Below are 14,204 nucleotides of genomic sequence, written 5' to 3'. Positions count from 1 at the left end.
TTGACTCATAATGCGCCAAAAATTGCGCGCGTATCATCACACAGCGCTTAAAAGCAAGATTACAGTCGGATATAAAGTTTGCGTAATCCAGTTAAGTATATTAACTGAGGACTGCACCAGGGTCAAATCATGGCGACAGAACGTAAATGTTATTTAATAGATTTATTTTTATATTATAGTTGTTATATTCAGTATCGTGACCGATCTATCAGTGGCGGGGGCCCACATATAAATATCATTTGCACTCATTAACTTAGTCAGGGTCTGTCAGTTTGTCCCAAAAGTGTTTTGCCAGGTTTGCCTTAAAAGTTCTGGCATCACTTATCTCTTTAAGGTCAGTTGGTAGGTCATTCCAGACACTGTGTGTTCTGAAGAAGAAGCTTCTCTTAAAGGAGTGAGCTTTTGCTTCCACAGTACACTTCAGGGAAAGGTGGTCGTGTCTGTTCTGTCGCCTCTGGTTGATATCAGGCATTTGAGATGTATCAACTTCATTATATCTCGAGGGTTGCTTTATGTTTGAACGCAACCTACCCTGTTCACTGGTTGTTATCGGGGTTAAATAAGGTGGGAGCTTCAAAACAGATTGACCATTGTATATCTGATGGAATAATAGTAAGTCTGTGTATTCAAACTTCAGCTCCATTGGCAACATGTCTGGCTCTCTTAAACGAGCCAAATATTCTAAGTCATTATAGTGATGATCCTATTCGCCAAGGATCCACTTAACTGCTCTGCGCTGAATGTTTTCAACTTTGTTATTCAAGACAACACTTGTTGGTCTCCAGACAACACTGCAATTTTCGAAAAGGCTCCTAACCAGCGCTAGATAGAATGCCCGTTTTTGTTTACGGTCGTTAATAAACCGTAGAGTTCTTTTCATTAGACCTAGACGAGAACTAGCTTTCGTACAAAGGTTGACTATGTTCTCCTCCCACTTAAGGTCTGTTCTAACAAAGACCCCAAGGTCTTTTTCACTCTGGACGAAGTCTAGTGCCGTTCCATCTAGGGTGTAGACAAAGAGCTGAAAGGGGAAAAAACTCAAAATTCCTTTTTCGCTCAATTTGCTTGATATAGAGAGTACCTTACATTTATTGGGATGAAACTTCATTTTGTTTCTTACTGCCCAGCAATGCAGGGCATCTATATCTGCTTGTAGGATCTCATGGTCTCTCCAGCCCACAATTTTACGCCATATTTTGGTGTCATCAGCGTACAGGGCAATTTTTGTACCTTCACTTACGCATTCTGACATGTCATTAATAAAGAGTACAAAAAACAGAGGTCCTAAAATGGAGCCTTGGGGAACTCCTGATTGGACATTCTTTTGTTCTGATTGGGATCCCCCAATAATAACACACTGTTTGCGGTCTTTGAGATAGTTCATAATAAACTTCAACAGTGTACCATCAATTTCAAATTCCGATTTTAATTTCTCTAGGATGACATCATGGTTAACTGAGTCAAAGGCCTTGGCAAAGTCAAAGTATACCACATCAGTTCTGATATTATCGTTAATAGACAGTGAAAGACAGTCTATATACCCGACCATTTGTGTAGTACAAGACCTCTGAGGAAGAAAACCATGCTGGTTGTCATGTATTTTATGCTGGCATTTTGCCAACAGTTCATCTCTCACTATTTTTCAAAATTTTCATTGTAAGGCTTGTGAGAGAGATTGGCCGATAATTTTCAACTAAAGTTTTGGGGCCTTTCTTATGCACAGGTACTACGTTAGCAAATTTCCATTCAGATGGTATCTGACCTATATTATAAGAGATTTTAAAAAGGCTCGAGAGTGGGTATGCAATACTATCTCTACAGTTCTTTAAAATTTTGCCATGGATACCATCTGGACCAGCAGCTTTATTAACATTGACATCTTTTAGAATTTTTCGGATTCTGCTGGTACTGAACTCAATGTCGTTTACTGAGTCATTACTATAATCAATATCAACATCATAGTTACTCGCTTCGGAAAACTGTGCAGCAAAATATTCATTGAACATTTCAGCTTGGTCTAAGTGATTGTTTCTAAATCTGCCGTTATAGTTTACTGTTCCTGGTATGCGAGAAGATTTTGATGTCGATTTGACATGTTTCCAGAATTTCTTTGATATAAGAGCTGGATCATCAATTCATCATCATTCAAATTTGATATCATTTTTTGGTCGACCAAATTTTGAAAATCTTTTCTACATTGTGAGAACTTTTCATAGTCCTCAGCTAGGCATGATCTTTTAGATTTGACTCGTAGTTTTTCTTTTTTGAGACACAGCTGATAAGTGTCAGAGTCAAACCAGGGTGGCTGATCCTTATCTGATATCGTAATAGTTGGGATTCGGTTGTGTATGTGATGGAACAGGATTTTCTTAAAACGGAACCATCCTGTTTCTGCATCACAGTTAAGGTGATCATCCCATCTAACTGATTTCAGATCATTGTTCAGGCCGATCCAGTCTGCTTTTTTGTAATTCAAGATTTTTCGTTTGATGACCTTCTTTCTAAACTTCATTTTAGCACTAAAAGTTATTCCAAAGTGATCTGAGGAGCATATCTCATTTTTCCCCAGGACCGCCAAATTTTCAACAACACTTATCATATTACAGAAGAGAAGATCGAGGACCTTCCCTTTATCATGAGTGGGTTGGTTTATCATTTGTGTTAAGCCTAGGTCATTAAACAGATCTATAAAACGGCCACCAAGAAGTGTGGGGGACACACCGTCTGACCAGTTAACTTCAGGTAGATTGAAGTCCCCAACTACAAAGTGGGCCTTAAACTTTCTCCGTCCTACCACATTTCTGAGGTGTTTCTCAATTTCATTAAAATTATTTTCACCAAGGGTGCCAACTCTATAGCAGGCAGTTATGCAGTAGCATGTGTTGTTTGATTTTAGGCTGACTGAGATCATTTCAGCCCTAGAGCTGACATCAATCTTGTCATTTTCAATACTGATGCCAGTCTTGACTGCAATAAGGACTCCACCCCCCTTCCTTCGAAACTTATTGTTTAGAGCTATGTTTGAAATGAATTTTTCTGATTTAAATAAAAGAATTTTGCAGTTTGTTACACAAATATATTAGGAAATAATCATAATCTTTGATATATATCTATTATCTAACCATTAATTGAACCCCACTGATTTTGTCTTGTCTCGACAGTAAAAATTAGTAAATTTATCGTTTTTCCACAATCTATATTATTTGTTATTTCTATTATATGACTATGATATGACATTTATTAACTGAGTTATAGCTGCATGATACTTACTTCGTTACTTCGTTGAGTTCATCCGTGGAGCCGGAAGGGTCATCAGATATCTGACCACCTGGATGGCGAGTAGTCGACCAGTGAGTTTGACCAACTGCAGCTGTAGCCGGCGACCGGAGGGTTGTCCGGTATCAGAGCAAGAAAGTTCGACAAACTACACTTAAACATGTCAAAGGATGAATCAGATAGAATATAGATGTCTAAGCGTGGTGTGATTATAATTATTTAATAATATTCCATTTATTTATACCCACTGGTAATTAAAGATTTAGTTATTTGAATTTGGAAAGTTTGTGTATTTTTATTTTATTAATCCGTTATTTATCCAGGAACGTTTGTCATGTTAACACGGAGTAAAAGATCCTCAACAGCTGCTGATAAAGAAAAGAGTAACAACAAATTAATTCCGATCAAAAAGGAAATAAAAACTGAACAGGAGGAGTTGACTGGAATATCACATGGTTTTATTTGTCCGAAATGTGAAGCTCACTTCCTTTATGATGAGTTTTTTGTGGAACATATCAGAGAACATCATGGTGAAACAATCAATGATATGTCTACTACAAATGTCCAATTAAATTCTTTACGATCATCAGACAGGTTTGGCAAAGAAAATACTTCTGTTGGGAAAGCTTTAAAATGTGACGATTGTTCTTATACCTGTACTGAGAACAGTAATCTTGTGAAACATTTGAGTATTCACACGGGAGAGAAACCCTACACGTGTAACGAATGTTCATATTCTTGTGCTCAGAAAGGTTCGCTCACAGCGCATATGAGGACTCACACGGGAGAGAAACCCTACAAGTGTAAGGAATGTTCATATACTTGCTCTGTTAAATCAAATCTTAACAGACACCAACGTACTCACACAGGAGAGAAACCCTACAAGTGTAAGGAATGTTTATATTCTTGTGCTCAGAAAGGTCATCTCACAGCGCATATGAGGACTCACACGGGAGAGAAACCCTACAAGTGTAACCAATGTTCATTTTTTAGTGCTCAGAAAAGTCCGCTCACAGCGCATATGAGGACTCACACCGGAGAGAAACCCTACAAGTGTAAGGAATGTTCATATACTTGCTCTGATCAATCAAATCTTAACAGACACCAACGTACTCACACAGGAGAGAAACCCTACACGTGTAACGAATGTTCATATTCTTGTGCTCAGAAAGGTCATCTCACAGCGCATATGAGGACTCACACGGGAGAAAAACCCTACAAGTGTAACCAATGTTCATATACCTGCTCAATTAAATCAAGTCTTATCAGACACCAACGTACTCACACAGGACAGAAACTCTAAAATTGCCAGGAATGTTCTTATACAACTCTTATAGTTACACTTGTTCTGATCAGTCACACTTTATTAGATACCAGCGTATTCACGGGTAAAGAATGTCAGTTAACTGCCACTTTAATATTATTAGTTCAACAACGAGTTATGATCAATGATTGCATTTATAGTCTAGAAATAATCTCCACAGATGTTGAGAGCTATGTTTGAAATGAATTGTTCTGGTTTAAATAAAAGAATTTTGCAGTTTTTACACAAATATATGAGGAATTAATCATAATCTTTGATATATAGGCCCCCCCCCCCCCCCCCCCCTATATATCTATTATCTAACCATTAATTGAACGCCACTGATTTTGTCTTGTCTCGACAGTAAAAATTAGTAAATTTATCGTTTTTCCACAATCTATATTATTTGTTATTTCTATTATATGACTATGATATGACATTTATTAACTGAGTTATAGCTGCATGGTACTGATAGAATATAGATGTCTAAGCGTGGTGTAATTATAATTATTTAATTAATATTCCATCTATTTATACCCACTGGTAATTAACGATTTAGTTAATTGAATTTGGAAAGTTTTTGTATTTTTATTTTGTTAATCAGTTATTTATCCAGGAAAGTTTGTCTTTTTAAATCACTTTACACGAAGTAAGGGGGGAATCCACAACACCCCTGATAAAAAAAAAAAAACAAAATTTTAAATTCCGAAAAAAAAGGGAAAAAAGGGTGGGGGTGCAAAAATACCAGGGTTACGGGGTTAAAGAAAATAATAATTTCCAAAAAAAAAGAACCCGTACTTTCCAACCTTGAGCACAAATACGCAACCCCTTCCAAGGGCCTGTTTATTAAACAAAATATATACCAGGACTTTTCCCCTTTACTTTCAGTTAGGCACTTTAATTTCCCCAAAACATCCTTTCCCCCACGGGTTTTGAAACCCCAATAAAATCTGGACCTTCCCCCTTAAATCCACAAAAAATTAAAAAAGGGAATTTTTTTAAATTTGAATTTTTTTAAAATTTTACTTGAAGTAGCCCAAAAAACCTTTTAAAAAAGGGCGGAGGGCTTTTATCTTCTTTAGGGAAAATTTTTCAACTTCCTTCCAAAACACACAACCAGCCCTTGTTTTTCCCAACCCCCCCCCCCCCCCCCCCCCCCCCGCTAAAAAACAACCCCTGTTTTGGGCTATTTCTTTAGAAATTTTGAAAAAGTTTTCCCATTCAAACACGTTTTGGGCCCCCCCCCTCCCCCCAAACACTAAATTTCCCGAAATTTTTTAAAAGTTTTGGAAAAACCCCAATAAGTTTGGGGGCATCAAATTCCCCAACCAAATTATCAACTTTTACTTTGGATTTTCTTTTTTGACTTTAAAAAATTTTTTTATTAAATCAGGGGTCTGGGGGAAATCGGCGGGGCCTTTGGGCCCAGCAACTCCCGCTAATACCCCATTTTAAATGGGTAATTGAAAATAAAATAAAACTATGTATTACTTTTTTAAAATTATTCATAAATGCAATTTTGAATTTTTTCTTTTCTTAAAATGTTAAGGGATTAAAAAGAAATTTAAATTACTAATATCAATTTTCAAAGTTTTATAATATATACTTTATGAAAATTTTTTAATCCGATATAACTTAGAAAAATTTCCAAATTTCACCAATGTTTCGGGTTAAAAGAAGCTACCGAAGCTCTGAACAAACATCCAAAAAAACGGTAATCTCAAGCAGAATTTGGGCCCTGTTTCCCAAAACAGAACCCCCAATATCTTTGTAAATTTTGAACAAAAACTTTTTCACGCCATGAACACATAAAAGCTTTTCTGGGTTTTTTTACAAAATTTGCCCAAAATAAAATTAAATTAATAAATAAGTTCAATACTTTCCAGGCGGAGGGACTTTTTTTGGAAAGCCAAAAAAGAGTTGGGAGCAATTTTTTGGGACAAAATTAACCCACCCCAAAAATCTCAATGTTTGGAACCCAATCAACATGGGAACTTTTCCCAAAAACCCTCCTTTCAAGTTCTTTTCCAGAACTTGTGAGTTGAATAAACAACCCTGTCTTGGTACCTTTTTAAATTCATTATAAAGGTAATTTTTAACGGATAGAATTTGACCATTTGAACCCTTTAAAAATTTTAAATTTCTCATTTTAAAAAATTTAAACCATTAAAGGGAAAGGGCAGTGGGAATTAATAAAGGGGGAAACCCCCTAAAATTTTGCAAATTGGGGAAATAAGGATAATTTTAAATAAGGGGTTTCAAAGGAAACATGCCCCCTTTTCCCTCAGATTAAATTTTACAAAAAAAGGGCCCCCCAAATTTACGGACCAACTACCCTAAAATTCCCGTTTTTATACCCCAAAGGAAATAAAGGTCCTTGGCCGGGTGCTATAGGACACACTATAAAGTATCTCAAGGCACAGGGTGAGTTGAAATTGCTTTACAGGTTCTAGTCCATGATACCTGAGGAATTCACTTCAATAACTTTCAGTCAGCCCAATCGAAGGTAAACGATGTGAAGAACTCTTTTATCAAGATCTTTGTATCTTTAACTCAATATTTATACTGTTTTGGCCCGTCTTCGTAGTAGTAACTAGACATTTCTCTCGTTACATTGTTTGTCAAAATCTCTTGACATTAATTATTCTGAGTAATATTAGTTACTGTTATATAACTCCAAACTAGAGTTTATGTTTTCAATTTTGGAATAGCTATACAGTTATGAGTACTTCATTTACCTCCTTGCTGTCCATAATACGTTGTCAAGCTAAAGCGGCAGTATTGAAGTGTTGTGAGTTCAGATCAGAGTGTAACACAGTTCCAGCTTATAAATAAGTCTCCCTGAATTGTGTTCAACATTGGGTTACATTCGAGCTTCCAGTACAGGAATCTGCTCTTTTAGTTGGTAATTACAATCAGTTTACTATTTACTTAACAATGATGCTAAACTGTGAATATTGTGGAATACCTTAAACGAATTGATATTTAGATGTCTCATATCTCATGTCTGGAGTGAAAGTGTCTGGTATAAATTACTTTCCTAAAATAAATGCTAGTACTGTTTAGTTGCTATTAATATAACCTAGCGAAGTAACCACTTACCACATTCTTACTGAATTCACAAATCAGAAACAATAATCTCAGAATGTGTGTGTGTCTGATCGTCTGTGCGTGTGTAATTTCCGGACGGTTATACAAAAAAAACCGTAACAGTTACGGTACTGGTTTTTTCGGTATAGTGCCGACAAAACTCTGATGAAGCCCATAAGCAATTTTTTTTAAATCGGCCGGTGGTAAGTGGTTTAATTGATGGTTTTGTACCACAAATGTTACATAAAATGGCTTGAGCAGATTAATCAAGAAAACGGTAAGAGTTACGGGGCTCGCTCTCTCTCTCATTACTGCTTAATTTTATGTACCGTTGGTATATATTACACGGATGTAATACTATAAACTTATTAGGGGATGGAGAGCTCAAACGGTCTGTTTGGACTGTAGAGAGAGTTCATACTTTCATATGACAATGTAATGCATGTTCACAAATATGATAGGCGGGTGTGGTGTTAAGGGTTAATTTCTATTGATTATTGTTTAAGATACTATTGTTTAAGATACCATTGGATACGTGAGGGCACTCCGAATAGAATTGCTCACCTAATGCGGGTTTTGACTCAACGGGTAATTACTCCTACCCTTTTTAACTGCGGCAGTGAAATCCCAGCCAAAGGCCGGGTTACACTATATATTACACTGTAATAATATTACACGGACATGTAATACTATTAACTTATTAGGGGAGGGAGAGCTCAAACGGTCTGTTTGGACTGTAGAGAGAGTTCATACTTTCATACGGTAATTTATAGAACTCCTGACCAAACGAGTGCCGAAGGCACGAGTTTTGTCATGAGTAAAATTGCTTATGGTACGGCACAAGACAACAGTCTTGGGAACATTTTCTGACAAAAATTTTGAAATTTTGTGCATTTTAACTGTGTCAAATTGGCAAAAAACTGTATCTTCTTCCGACACAACGTGTTCATTGTCCAATGAGCATCCTGTCATGCTGCTACCATCGTGTTACTCTCGTGGTTGCCCACACTGACAGCTTACCTAACTGCTATTGGACAGCGCACTTTTGTCACGTGAGTTACATTTATTGAGTACAGTACGGAATAAATGTAAGTGGTAAGTATCGATGTCAAAGAAGACGCTTGCGTTTGAAATGATATTTCATATTTCAAACTTGGCCAACTCTTCATATTTACTTAAACTGTAAGGATGTGAATTGTGAGCTGTGAATCTAATTTTGCTTAAGCATGAAATCCAGCCCTTCTCGCTGGCTTATATTGGTCACGTTATCTATCAGCTGACTGTACCTCGTGACTGCGTCACTCGGTGACCACGTGCCCGACTTACTGGTGCCGTACCATAAGACAATGTAATACATGTTCACAAATATGATAGGCGGGTGTGGTGTTAAGGGTTAATTTCTATTGATTATTGTTTAAGCCAACGGATTGGCTTGCAAGCTCCAGACAGTAGAAGTGGGAGCTCGAGGCATTTACAACTATAGCCTCCCAACCTTATGAACCACCTGAACGTAAAGAATAAAGAGAAGAAGAAGGCCTGCATGAAGATCGCCAAGATCAGCCTGAGGGCATCGTATACCATATATTTGTCCAGAAACACTACCATATAAAACCATATGGACAGATGATTGGGAGTTAGTCAAGAGACCAGTAATAGCATAGTAGGAGCGTAGAATGTTTGGGCCCAGAAAAACATGTTAATACCGCTATGAAACCGTCATAAGCCGGGGACTACTATGGAAGTGATGATGGCTGTTTGTTGAAAGACCTTTGACCAATCAAAGATGTACCTCATCACGCCAAGCAGTTATGCTTGTAGGTGAATATACACTTATAGAGTACAACAACTTTATAACACTCCCCCCCCCCCCCCCCCCCCCTGTTTAAGATACCATTGGATACGTGAGGGCACTCCGAATAGAATTGCTCACCTAATGCGGGTTTTGACTCAACGGGTAATTACTCCTACCCTTTTTAACTGCGGCAGTGAAATCCCGGCAAAAGGCCGGGTTACACTAGTATAGTCAATACTTTCAACAATTAATTAGAATCTTACGGGATATTGCCTTCAGATAAAATGTTCGAAGATTTGCCGAACCTGGCACTGTTTGACATTATAGTGGATTGTCTGGTAAACTTTCTACGGCAGCCAATCACCTTGAGTTTCCCTAATACTGTGTGGAATATCATAGGAAAAGTAGCACAGCTGCAACCAATGCTTGGTCAGGCATTACAGAGTCATGATATGAGCATATGCCAAGGTAAGCGCTGGATTTGCATTTGTATTGTTCTCTTCTAGCGAAAACATTTACAATAAATACACAATCGATTCATTTTGAATGTAAATAATCTCTAATTCTGAATTTGTTATAAAATTATTCTTTTTAATTAAATACTCGCAGGCATTTGTCAGATATTACTAGCTATAACAGATACGTACACAAAGCTGCTCAATACCTTACGACCAGACAGGATATCTTTGGTTAGCTGTCTTATTGGCATGGTATTAGAGTGCACTGGCGTCCCTGGCCATTTCCAATTGATGAGAACTTTAGTGATACTACACTTCAGGTTTGTTATAATGTTACGTCAGGTATTTTGTAATATGCTGTATTTTATGGGTCAACCATTATGGGTATGCATTTGGAGCTTAACCAGCGTCCATAATTGATATTAACTTCCGAGGTATTAGCAATTAAATCATAATGATAAAATTGAAAGTGCCTAGTCAGGACTAATGAATTATCTTTTGCAGTTTTGGTTTAATTTTGGAGATGATATAATATCAGAAGAAGCGGACCATAGTAAGAGGCTACTGTCAATGTACAGTGGTGTGTTCAGAAAACTAGTTGAAGTTTTGTTGCGTAAGATAATGTACCCGTCTGACGATGCCTGGCAATCCTGGAGCGACGATCAGAGATCAGAGTTTGAGAATTACCGAAAAGAGGTTTGTTCAGTGTCATTCACTGTCTTAAATGCCGTTCAATTGTTTTGTTTCCTGTGAAAGTTACTAATAAAATCAAATTAAATTATAACGTAAAAACAATTTCCATGATGAATCTGTGATCTCGTTACTTCGGTATGAGTCCTGAGCGGTTTATCATTAGTAGATAATTGTGCAATGGGCTGGAGTGCAAGCGTGCTGCTGTTTCTGAGGAAAACGCTTCACGCGCTTAAAAGTGCGGTCATTGGAATTTACTGTCAACGTCAGCCGCGATGTACAAATGTTTATAAACTCCGCGCAATAAAATATTTGTGAAAGTCTAGTATTATCAAATCAAATTAAATTGTAACGTCAAAAAGATCTAAAATTTCCATGATGAATCTGTAAAGGAGACAGCTGGAAGAGTCTGGGTGTCAAATTTGATGAAACTCTAAATATGGAAAGACAGATCAATAATGTCAAAAGGAAATGCAGCTGGACAATGATGAATCTAAGAACCATTGGTCGTTACCTTGATGAAGGCATTAAATTGATGCTGGTGAAACAACTGGTCATATCTAAATTAGACTACTGTAATTCTCTTTACATGAATCTACCCAAGACCAGATTGAACAAACTTAGATCAACCCTTAATGGGGCAGTTCGTTTCAATCTATAACATAGAAGAGAGGACCACGGACTTGGTTCCCTTCTATAAGAAGGCCCACATACTCCCTATAGACCAACGAATCTTCTTTAAAGTTTGTCTTTTAAACCCACAAATCAGTTCACGGTACTGCACCTGATTACCTCAAGCACTACTGGAGTGGATGTAGTGGATAAAGAACTCTCAAACACCATGACCATGACCAGTCGAAGAGACCTGATTGACCATCTCATGCTCAGGTACCAAAGAATAAAAGATCCAAAATTGATGACAGACGTTTTTTCAAGGGCCCTGCAAACCTTTTCATTGGGAAATCCTTCCCCCGTGTTGGATTATCACTGATAAACCAAAATGTTTTCAAAGGCGAATGTTAAAAAAATCATTTATAATCAGGGCCCTTTGGTTTTTCTTTCCCTTGTCTTTACTTTTGGGAAGACACCAAATTTGGGTTTATTTTTTTCCCCACTCCAAATTTTTTGCCTTTAACCTTAAAATTTCCTGGATCTTCTTTTTGAAAGGAAAAAAAGTCCCCTGTACTAAACTTTTTTAAAATTTCCCCAAATTTCTTAAAGGGTTTTTTTCTTCTAATTTAAAATTTAGTGTGGGTTTCAATTTAAAGAATTTTAATTTTTTTTTTTGCCCAAAAAAGAGTTAACTTTTGGTTTACAAAAAAACCCTTTGCCCACAACACTCCCCTCAACAGTGGGCCCCCCTACAAAGGTTTAAACCCCCTTTCCCGGGTTTTTTGGTTTAAAACCAAAAATTTTTGGGGGAAAAAATACCTCATTTCATTTTATTTCATTTTTTTCATAACGTTAAAAATTGAAGAGTCTTTTATCATTTTTTCATTAGGCGATTTTGTGCAAAAGGGGGAGTGGCCCACCAAACCCCGGGAAAATGAAAGCACTAAAAGGGGGAAAGAAACTTTTGTCTGGATTTTTACTGGGTTTCAGAATTTTGGATTGGCTGGCCCCCTGGGAGTGGCTTTTAGGTTCAAAAGCTTTTAAAAAATGGGCTTTGGTTGGGAAAAATTTCTAACCCCATTTAACCACCAAAAAAATGTTTCCCAAAAACTCAGCAACACCAAAAAAATTCCCCTTTAGCCCTTCAGGCCCAGGGAAAAAACCCTTTTTAATTTTGGAATTTTTGGGATTTGTCCCGATTTTTTAGCTAATTTGGGGTGGGGGCCTGAAGGGGGGAGGAAATTTTTTACTTAGATTTTTAAAAAACTTAAAAGGGCCATAAAAAGAAAAAAACGAGCAGTTTAAAAAAAATTCTGATTCTTTTTAAAACCCTCGAAATTTCTACAAGTAAAAAATTTTAACTTTACGTTGGCGCGCAAAATCCACTACAAAATTTAAAAGGGAAAAAGTCCTGCCCCATTTGAAAAAGTTTTTTTCATTTGCATTTTCCCCCGTGGGTTTTTTTGGGCTCAAATTTTTAAATGACATGTTCCAAAAACCCCGACATGCTTTTAAAGAAAAAAGCCAAAAAATCTTACTTTGGGATTTTTTTGGGAGATTCCAACCTTTTTTAACAAAAATTGGGGTTTTTTCCTGTTTAAAAATTTCAAACCCCGACATACCGTAAAACGACCAAATTCTGTTAACTTTGTCCCCCTGAATTAAAAACAATTTTTTAGAGGGAACCGGAAACAGCTTTTAGGCAGTAATTTCCCATTTTTAAATTTCAAAAAAAGAAAGGGGGATACTTGTACCTTAAATTCCGGCACCGGGTTTTAGAATTTTTTTTAGAATTTAAAAAAAAACCGAGAAGTTTTGCCACCCTTCACATCTATGCAAGGGTTTTTGGTTCGGATTTAAACCCAAACCCCTTTTTTTTAGGTTTTGGGGTACAAAAACTGAAAAAAACCATCTTTTGTTTCCCCAAATGTTTACCGTCTTGATACAGATTTTTTACTTTTCATTTGGCAATTTCCAGCGGCAGAAGATCGAGGCCATCTTTTCATGTTTCAGGGGGTTTTGCAAAACGGGGAGATTTGTCTTTTTTTATTTTAGGGAAAAAGAAAATAATTTATTTAACCGGCACAACGTTTCCTCCAATGAATTATTTTGGGGTTTAATTTTTCTCGCTTTTCTGCAACGGGTATAAATTAAAATTTTCGTTTTTTTGCATACTTTGGTTTTAAAAAATGTTTTTGGGATAAATTGTGTTTTTTTTAAAAACCCAAAAAAGTTGAAACAAAACCCAAATAAAACCAAAACTAAACCACCCCAGGGAAAAATTACGAGAAAACAAGTGAAGGCCAAAACAAAAAGGGCAATTAAACCACAATGATTGAGTCCCCCACCCTCCCTTTCCCCCTTTCCCCCCCAAGAAATCGCGCAAATTCAACCCCCTTTTGGGGGGTATATTTTTTGGCGGCAAAACCTCCAAAAGATGTGGGAAGGCCCAAAAAGAAAAGTTGAGACTCACCCGGGAGAGAAACCCAACAAGTGAAGAAAGGTTTAAAATTGTAGTGCTCAGAAAGCTTATCTCAATAGACAATGAAACCCACACGGGGGAAAAACCCTTTAAGTTTCAACGAATGTTTTTAAAAACTTTCTCAATTAAAACAAACTTAAAACAGACACCAACGTAAATCCACAGGGGAAAAAAGCCTACAATGTAAAACCCAAAAAAACATTTTGTAGGTTCCAAAAGGTTTGCTCACAGCGCAAAGGGACTCACACGGGAGAAAAAAACCCCCACAATGCCAAAGGGAAAGTTCATATACTTGTTTTGTTAAAACAAATCTTAATATACACCAAAGTAAAAACACACGGGGAGAAACCCTAAAAGGGCAACGAATTTTCCTATTGTGGCCCCCAGAAAAAGGGGGTTTTTTTAAGAGACAAAGAAGACTCACCCCGGAAGAAACCCCCAAGTTCAATGAATTTTATTTTGTTTTCCTGTTAAAACAAAACTTTCTAAAACCCCCAACGT

General features: G+C 37.0%; 1 protein-coding gene across 1 annotated transcript in view; it reads left to right on the top strand.

Moving 5' to 3' along the window:
* Positions 1-14,204, top strand: part of LOC134811606 (polycystin-2-like protein 2) — a 67,395-nt gene that overhangs the window by 18,322 nt on the left and 34,869 nt on the right. The window lies entirely within an intron of this gene.

Source organism: Bolinopsis microptera, chromosome 2, assembly GCF_026151205.1.
Source record: "Bolinopsis microptera isolate Bmic1 chromosome 2, MBARI_Bmic_1.0, whole genome shotgun sequence".
NCBI classification, from domain to species: domain Eukaryota; kingdom Metazoa; phylum Ctenophora; class Tentaculata; order Lobata; family Bolinopsidae; genus Bolinopsis; species Bolinopsis microptera.
Note: the sequence above shows the minus strand (reverse complement) of the source record. Positions and strands in the feature narration are given on the sequence as shown.